The sequence below is a fragment of the Anas acuta genome, chromosome 1, assembly GCF_963932015.1.
Source record: "Anas acuta chromosome 1, bAnaAcu1.1, whole genome shotgun sequence".
NCBI classification, from domain to species: Eukaryota; Metazoa; Chordata; class Aves; order Anseriformes; family Anatidae; genus Anas; species Anas acuta.
The window spans coordinates 11,526,957-11,535,831 of NC_088979.1; positions in this window are offsets into that span (position 1 = coordinate 11,526,957).

Genomic DNA, 8,875 nt, shown 5'->3' on the forward strand with positions numbered 1-8,875 from the left:
CAAATCAGAAGGAGCTTCTGAGCTAATTTGACTACACTGGTGCAGCAGAATGTTATATTCTCCTCTGTTACCTGTCCTGAGGGCAGAGGCTACTGTTTGGTTGTAATGATCTGTCAGAAGGTATGATCTGTCAGAAGGTATCAAGTCCTGTTTTAAAGACTTCAGGCACTGAGGAGACTTCTGCTGTTGGGTATGAGTAAATGGCAAGAATCGTCTGAGTAGGGGATTACTCGAAGATGAGAGCCAAAATGTTCCCCACAACCCTGAGGTGCTTCCTCCCAGCTTGTGTGTATAGATGTGAAGTACAAATAGCTGTGGGTGCGTTTTGTGGTCAAGGGTCTGGATTCCTTAAAAGACTTGGGCACTGAAGAAGGATACCAGGGGAGATGAGGTACTTGAGTCCAGATTCCTGGAAATCCCTCCTATGCAGCAACACTGAACCTTCACAGATCCACAACTTTTGATTTTAAACATCTCTAAATATTTTTTTTTGGTTATTTATTCATTTATAATTATTAAAGACCTCTCAGTAATTATTGTATGAAAGCTGCCTGCACACTTGAGCTGGGGAATATATCTTGTTTTTGTGAGGCCTTGGTGTGAGCAGGATGCTAAACTTCCTAGGCCTGAACTAATTCCAAACAAGTTCACAATTGGCCAAAACTCTGTATGTTTACGGAGTCACAGAATGGTTGAGATTGGAAGGGCCCCCTGGAGGTCATCTGGTCCAACCTCTGCTCAAGGTCCTGGTACCCTGTTGTGGCTTTCCCCTTTTTCTTGCACTGGTGAAGGTTCTCACAGGGCAGCCCCTCCGCTGCATTCCCCTGAGCTCCTGGCATGAAGCATGTGTGTCTGCATGAATTGTTGGGACTTGGTGACACGAACCCTGTCTTGGGTTGTCACTGCACAGAGCGGGGGATGGAGAGAAGGAAAGCAAACTTGGGGGGTTCTCCTCTCATAGCTCCTCCCATCCCACAAGGACAGGAATAAAAAAATAATTGAGAAAGAGAGCATGTGTGTAGAAGGGAGTACCAGTCAAGTTCACTGGTATGGCTGCTTGTCTGCAGGTGGGAATTCCTGGACTCCAGGCCCTGTTTACAGCATTATACATCAAAGCATCGTCAGATAAGGTAAACAACCAGACGATGACAAAATCCTGGGTCTTCCCCCTTTCTGTGAGACCAGCTCAAGACCTTCTTTTTTCCTGTGTCACTTTGAGCCTTGGACCTCTCTGCACACAACAATTTACATCATGGATTTGGTTATTCCTTTGCTGAGCATTTTGGCTCTGGCAACTCTCAGGAAGAGATTCTGTATTGCACGGGTAACACGAAAAACAGGAAAATTCACAACTTCCCTTAATAATTTCCTCAAGTGATTAATTATCCTCACAGTTTAAAATGGCACCTCATTTGTTTTTAATTTCAGTTTGCTTGGCTTTATTCCCAACCATGAGTGCCTGCCGCGTTTTCCTTTGGTAACGTGGAAAGCCCATTTTCTCCCTAGGTATTTACGCTTTGCAATCTAGTCTTGCAACTACCTTTGCATAAGGCAAGCTGACTGGCCTCTTCTAGTCCCTTCCTTCTTCCCACCAGTTAATTGCCAGCTCTTTTTTGCTCTGTCTCCAATTTATCAACATCAGAAGTATAAGAACTATTTCATCCTTGGCCCCAAAAAGGTGAACAAGGCAGATAAGATCATTTTCCTCCCCCAGCTTTCTACACAGTTGTTGTTTATATAGCCAAGGATCAGACTGGCTTTTCTTCCCACATCACTACACCGGGTGCTTGGGTGCAGATGCCTGGCCTTAGTGATTCTTAAATCCTTCCCAGGGCTGCTGCTTTCATCGTTAAAAATTTGCATGCAGTCTTTGATTCAAGATGAATAAAGTTGTTTGGTTGTGCTAAGCGCATTTAGCTTGAAAAGAAATCCCTGCTGGTGTCACTGGCGTGGTCTCTTAGTCACCATCCCAAATCCTTTATGGCACATGTGTATAGTTTTAGGGTGATTTTATACTTACTTGTAGATCGCTAGTGCAAATGCAGAGTAGCAGAGACCACTACACCAGTTCCTCTGGGGTCCTGTTAGAAACCCCTGCTTTTTGAGGTGTCTCAGGGTCTGACACACGTGGAAAGGGATCTAACTCCTACCAGAGTGCCCACTTTGTAATAATGACACCGCAGAGCAGACATTTCATTAGCTCTTATTACGTTCCATTAACAGGACAACGTCACCAGCCAAGCTCCTGCTGAAGAATGACAGTTCCCCAGGATCCACAGCATTCTGGTCTCTGGAGCTTCCCCCGTGTACAAAGATGTGTTAAATGTATTAAAACCAGGAGACCAATATTCTCTGGTTATCTCGGCGCTCCAGGATGCATGTACTTTAGCAAGTGTGTGTTCCTCCTAAATGCTGGTCTTTCTCTGAGCTTACTGAAGGGCTGCAGAATGCATCACTTCCTAAAAGGGAACAGAAACATTTACAGAAACCTTGTGCCTGTTTGGAAACTTAATAATGTTTTTCTCATCAACTTCTTGGCCTATAACATTAGGAAGATCTCTTATATTCCTAATGGACATTAAAAACTCCCTCTTAGCCTTGCCAAGGGAGGGATTTTTTTACCCCCATTTCCTGTGTTATTTTTCTGCTCTTTTAAGCTTCTTATTTTTAGTCTTTGCTATCTCTTTCCCCTTTCTTCCATTTGTAACATTACTTCTATTTTTAACTGGTGCTTTTCCCTGACTTTTTCTGACTTTTTCACTGACTGGGAGCTTGGGCAAGGCCCTATTCTTCCCTGAATCCCTGGGTCTCATGCTGTAGGCTCTGAGGCCACCCTCTGCCCACCCTGAAGCACGGCAGCGGGGCTGTATGTATGACCTGTGCTTTTCAAGCAGCGTGGGACTGCAAACAGCACACGAGCATGTTTCCTGAGTGGGGCAGAGATCCAGTGCCCGAATGGAAATTTCTCGGATGGAATTTTTCCCTTGCCTCCCTTCCTGTAAGAGCTTGTCTTTTGCTTTCCAGAGTGTGGATTGCACAGCTCAGAAACTTGATTTCTGCTTAGTAGCAGCCACGGCACATTTCCTCCCTGGGGACGAGAGCATGCTTTGAAGGATCGGGCCTCCCACTGGGCCGGCGATGTCGGAAGGGATCGTCAGGGGTGGCGGCTTAGCGCAGGAATGTGCAGCATCCAAACTGCAGCCTTAAAAGCAGTCGGCGAGGAGTTGCTGTTTCCTTGATTGGGAAAAGAGCAGAGAGGCCTGGCAGGGCTGTGACTCAGTCGGTGAGTCAGCGCGGGGCTGCTTTCCGATGAGGACATCTCGCAGGGTTAGCTCGCCGTCACACCCTCTCCTGCTCCGGTGCCACAAAACCCTCGTGCTGCTGCTAAACCCTCATGCCGCTGCTTCTCCACACGCTCACGGAGCCATCCTGTCCCTGAACCTCCTCCCTTCTGCCTCCCACCCCACTGGCCCCGTACTGGTTTGCTTCTGTGCTCAATCGCATACCCTGCACTGCTGACTCCCTTTGCTCCTTCAGGTTCAAGGTGGCACAAGCAGGCTTTGTACTGAGAAAGAGACCTTGTAACCTGTTCACTACAGAGAGAAAATCCCAAGAACCGGCAGGAATCCCCTGCAAGAAAAGGCACAGGGTGAGGACTTGATCTAGACCATCTCCAAGGTGTGACCACCTTCATCTAACCCTGCAGGCTCTGAAATGGGCTGGGGCTGCGCTCAAAGTCTGACACAGTGGCTTTGACTGTGCTGTATGAGGCTTACGTGGCAAGGGTTTGGCAGTGGGTGGTTGGGAGGGTTGGGGAGGCTGCTGGGGTGGTTGGTCTCTGTGAGCAGAGCCCAGCGGCCACCTCAGGTCAGATCAGAAGTTCCCCTGTGGCCCTTGGAGAGGCCCCTGGTGGAGCAGGCTGTCCCCCTGCAGCCCATGGGTCCCACATGGAGCAGATCTCCACGCTGCAGCCCCCCCATGGGTAGAGGAGCCCCCGGTGGAGCAGGTGGATGTGGCCTGGAGGAGGCTGCGGCCCATGGAGAGCCCCCGCAGGAGCAGGCCCCGGGCCGGAGCTGCAGCCCATGGAGAGGAGCCCACGCAGGAGCAGGGGGTCTGGGGGGAGCTGCCGCCCACCCGTGGGGGACCCGTGCTGGAGCAGTTTGCTCCTGGGGGATGGACCCCGTGGGACGGAGCCGTGTGGGAGCAGTTCCTGAAGAGATCAGGAACAGTTTGGGAAGGCCGGCATCCTGTGGGAGGGACCCCATTGGGAGCAGGGTCAGAGAGGGACCATGAAGGAGCGGTGGAGACAGTGTCAGGGACTGACTGCAGCCCCCATTCCCTGTTCCCCTGTGCCTCTCAGGGGGAGGAGGTAGAAGAGGTTGGATGGGGTGAAGGTGATTTTAGGTTGCTTTTAGTTCTCACTGCTCGAGTCTGTGAGCAATAGGCAACAAATGACATTCTTCTCCATTAGGATGAGTCTGTTTTGCCTGTGGTGGTAACAGGTAAGAGATCTCCCTGTCCTTATCTGAACTCATGAGCTTTTCCCATCATATTTTCCTTTCACCATAAGTTCCTGTGAGGAGAGGCCATGAGTGAGCAGCGTGGTGGTGCTGAGCTGCCCATCAGTTGGAGCCACCACACACCTCCTTTTGCTGCCTCTTCCCCTCGCTGCCTCCCCATGTTCACAGCTCCCTGAGATCCCACTGCACTGCCCACCCGGGACATGATGCCACCCAAAAAGCACCTAGCCATGGAGGGAGGGATCACGGGTGATACTGAGGAGCACACAGCTCGTGCCTCTTGGCCTCGGTCTTGGGCTCACGCTCATTCCTGTGGAAGCTGCCTTGTTTCTCCAAAATCGAATGTTTTCTCTGAGCTTGGGCAAAGCAATTAATTTTAGCCATGTGATATTTACATCCAGATGAGCAGCCAGCCCATACCTCTGTCTACGGCTGCGTCCAGCATTAGGCAAAAATATCCCACTGTTTGATTCATTAACCAAACAGCTCTGCTAATAGCTAAGCTAATTTTATCCTCTGCTCAGCGCTGGCTGACAATGACACTCATGGCCTGTCGGGGAGGAGCATCAGCACCGCAGTTCCCAGACTCAAAAACTGGCATTTTATTGCCTGGCCAGAAGGCAGGGGCTGCCACCCACACATCACTGTGCTCTATCTTTGGATTTCCTCTCTTTCTGGCCTTTCTGTATAGATACAGTACGAAGGAAACCAGTGAAATACCCCACAAGCCACGTTATCAGGCAGGATGGAGTGGCTCTGTAAAAGCCAGGCACAGCTATAGGTTCCAGTAACAGCTCTGCATCATGCGTGTCCAGTCCTGAGGCACTGTGGGGTCTGGAGGAGCCTCAAATACCCGTGTTGCTCCTTCTGGATATGGGCAGAAGCCAGCTCACTGCCATCCAAGTGGAAACAACGAACAGCAGCTTGGAAAACTTCTGTGATTCTATGAAAACAAGGCGATCTTGACACATCATCACTGCTGAGCAGCGGTGACAAACTGAGCTTTGTGTCCCCTCCCTTTCCCGTTCCCCCTGGCCTGCAGTGCGAGGGGCTGCTCAGACACCAAAGCACACACAAAGTGGCAGCACCATGTCGCTCCCCTCCATCCCGGCATTACCATGCCCGCAGTAACTTCATCTCGCCATCCCCATGGACAAAATGTGAAGCAGGGGTCGAGGAGGAGTAGCCCAGCGCTGTGCGTGGTGCCCCATCCAGCTGGAGGGGAATTCCCCCACAGCACAGACGGGGCTGGTGCCGTGGGGCGGGCGTAGGGCTGCGCAGGAATGTTTGGAGCGTGGTGAATGTGCTTTCTGCATTGTTCCCGTCTCTCCCCCCTTCAGCTTCTCATCCTCTGCTCTGTCCAGAGCCTGCCTACTCCTGACTGCTGCTGTGCCAGCTGCAAGGCCCGTAATCTGTGCTAGCCAGGCTCGCAGTGTTGCAGTCCCCGAGAGAGGTAGGGCACTGCCTTGCACCCCATCACTGGGGCTGCCCACAGCCAAAGTGGCAACTCCGAGACCAGATGCTCTCCAGGAGGTCCCTGTCCCTGCTTTAACTACAGAATTAAAGTGCAGAAGGTGTTTTGCCTTCAGATTTCCTGGATAGGTGACTTTCTGCACAGCCCAGTGGCAGGAGAAATGGCTCAGGGCAGCAGGACGGTGAGTGGAGCACTAGGACAGGAGCAGGACTGCTGACCCCAAGCCCTTCCTGCCTCCTGGTCGAGGGGGGAAAACCACAAGCCTGCCAGGTCTGCTCTCCAGAGACCTAGAGCATTGCGCTTGTAATTTAAGCTGCGATCCCAATCAGCCACCCTTTTATTTAAAGCAAAAAAAATAATAACAATACTAACACTTCCTTCCACCCTGTTGTCAGTTATTGTTCCTGAAAGCACTGCTGCTGTTGGTTTTTAGGGGAAGAGCCATGGCCTGGCCGTAGCACATGTGCTGCTGTGTACACACGGACAGCAGAAGCTCCGCTGTGTTCTCAGGGCAGTGACGGGATCCCGGGGCTGGTGGCTCTGCTCTTCTCATTTGAATCCATCCCAAGGCAGTATTGGCCAAGAGCAGCACGGTCAGAAGCAACCTGTGGAAAATCTGATATTGCATCCACGCCTAGCAGCAGTCCCAAGGTGTATTTTAGCAACGAGGCGTGGATAAGGACCTCCTTGCTCTTCCCTACCATGGCCAACGAGTCCATTTTTCAGGAGGTGAGCTCCTGAAGGGGCAGGAATGTGTCAGAGCCTGTCCAAGGATTGTCTGACCAGCCATAGCCACCCTGGGTTCCCTTCACAGCCGGGGCAGAGGCAGAACTTTGTCTCGGGGATGCCATCTCATCCTCACATAGCCACACGGGATGAGTGCCCCCCTCCTCGCAGTGCCTGTTTCTCTGTGTGGGCTGTGGGGGTGGCTCCATCTCCATCACTGATGAGGAAAACCCTACTGGCTGGCCCCACAATGCACACAGAGCTATAAACCCCATCTCATAGCGCTGCCCACTGGCCTGGCCAAGCCTTTAATGCAGATCTCACTCCTTCTCCCCCCGCTCGGTTCCCAACCATTGCTGCTGGAGACAGGCAGCCCTGGGTGCGGCCGCTCTCCTGCCTCCTGATTAAAGCTGGGTCCTGCCAGCAGGTTGGGCTTTCCCAGGGATTATGGCTTTCTCATCCCCTCTTCGGGGGTGATGCAAGCGCAACAAGCCTGTGCCTAAATTTGGTCCCACCCCTGAGTCCTCTGCCAGCGCAGACTGCGAGGCATAGCCACGGCTTGTTCTCGTGCTGCACAGGTCTCAGCACGGCCTGAACCACACGGGGCCTGGGAATATCAGCTGTTGACAATTAGTAAGTAATAACACCTAGAAGAAAAGCATGCAAGTTACTGAGTTCCCTGTCCAGAACAAATTTAAGGTGTGAAGGGCCTATTGTGGCTGTGACAAAACGACAATCTACAAAGCAAAGCTCGTTGTCTCTTTCAGTCTTGATTTCAAGAATGGAAGTGCTGGAGCTTTTCAGCACATCCCTAAATAACTCAATCCGACAATTCAACATTCACACTGTTAAAAAGCTTGCCTTGTACTAACTGTGTCTGTCAGACACAGGATCATTGTACTGCTTGTTTCTAACAGTCTGGGGGTTATCACAGACTCGTAGAATCACCTAGGTTGGGAAAGACCAACAAGATCATTAGGTCCAACCATCACCCTGAGCTACGGAGTCCCACCACTAAACCACATCCCTTAAATCCCTCCGGGGATGGGGACTCCACCACTTCCCTGGGCAGCCTGTTCCGATGCCTGACCACCCTTTCCCTGAAAAAATCCTGCCTAACGTCCAACCTAAACCTCCTGTGGCACAACTTGAGGCTGTTTCCTCGCATCCTGTCACTTGCCACCTGAGAAAAGAGACCAGCACCCCTCTCACTGCCACCTCCTTTCAGGTGGTTGCAGAGAGCAGTCAGGTCTCCTTTCAGCCTCCTCTTCTCCAGACTGAACAACCCCAGGTCCTTCAGTTGCTCCTCATAACTCTTGTTTTCTGGTCCCTTCAGTTGAAGAGATATCTTTGCTCTGAAGGCTGTGACAAAGTGCTAAAGGATGTAGCTTCTGGATGTTATTAGTTATTCCATACTTATGCAATGCACGAATACTTCCAGGTTACAAGGTCCCTGTCAGGACCAGGCTCCTGCTATGCAGGTTTCTGTACTCCATCTGTATAACCTGGAGAGTAGGCAGCAGAGGCTGTCAGAAAGACCTGGTTTAAAGTGGGACTTAAAATTGCAACAATGCGCTGCTAACACAGTCCCTAAACACAAGTCCCTAAAGTGTTTATTCTACTTCTGCCTCCTCTCCCTCCCATCAATGAATCTCTTAGTTTTAGCCAGAAAACTTTTTCACTCCTGCTTTTCTCCCTAGCTCAGCACTGGGCTTCTTTCCCAGACTGAGTTTTGAAGCTAATTTTAAAAAGACACCATCCCCATGAGACAAGGAAGAGACAGAAGCGCTCTCTGAGATGCCGTGGCATGTCTGCTGGGACTGCCTTGCTCCGAGACAAATCTTTGGCAGTGGTGTCTCCACTGAATCAAATGGTGTTGCTTCCAGCAGGACTGCTTGCCCTTGGTGTCACTTTCTGCTTCATTTTCTTCCCAGAAGAACAGGACAGTCACACACAGCACCCGGAGGTCATGGCAGGAGGCAGGAGATCCAGCCTGGGGAATTATTTAGAGTGGAGTGTGTTTTGAAAGACCAGCCTTGAAGGGTCGTGCATGTGAGGAGAAAGGAGCTCCTTTCCCCCTTCTTCTCACGTTCTCCTCATTTTCTTATCACAGGAGGAGGCTGCTTTCCTCAGCAGTCTCTTATCTCTTCACTTG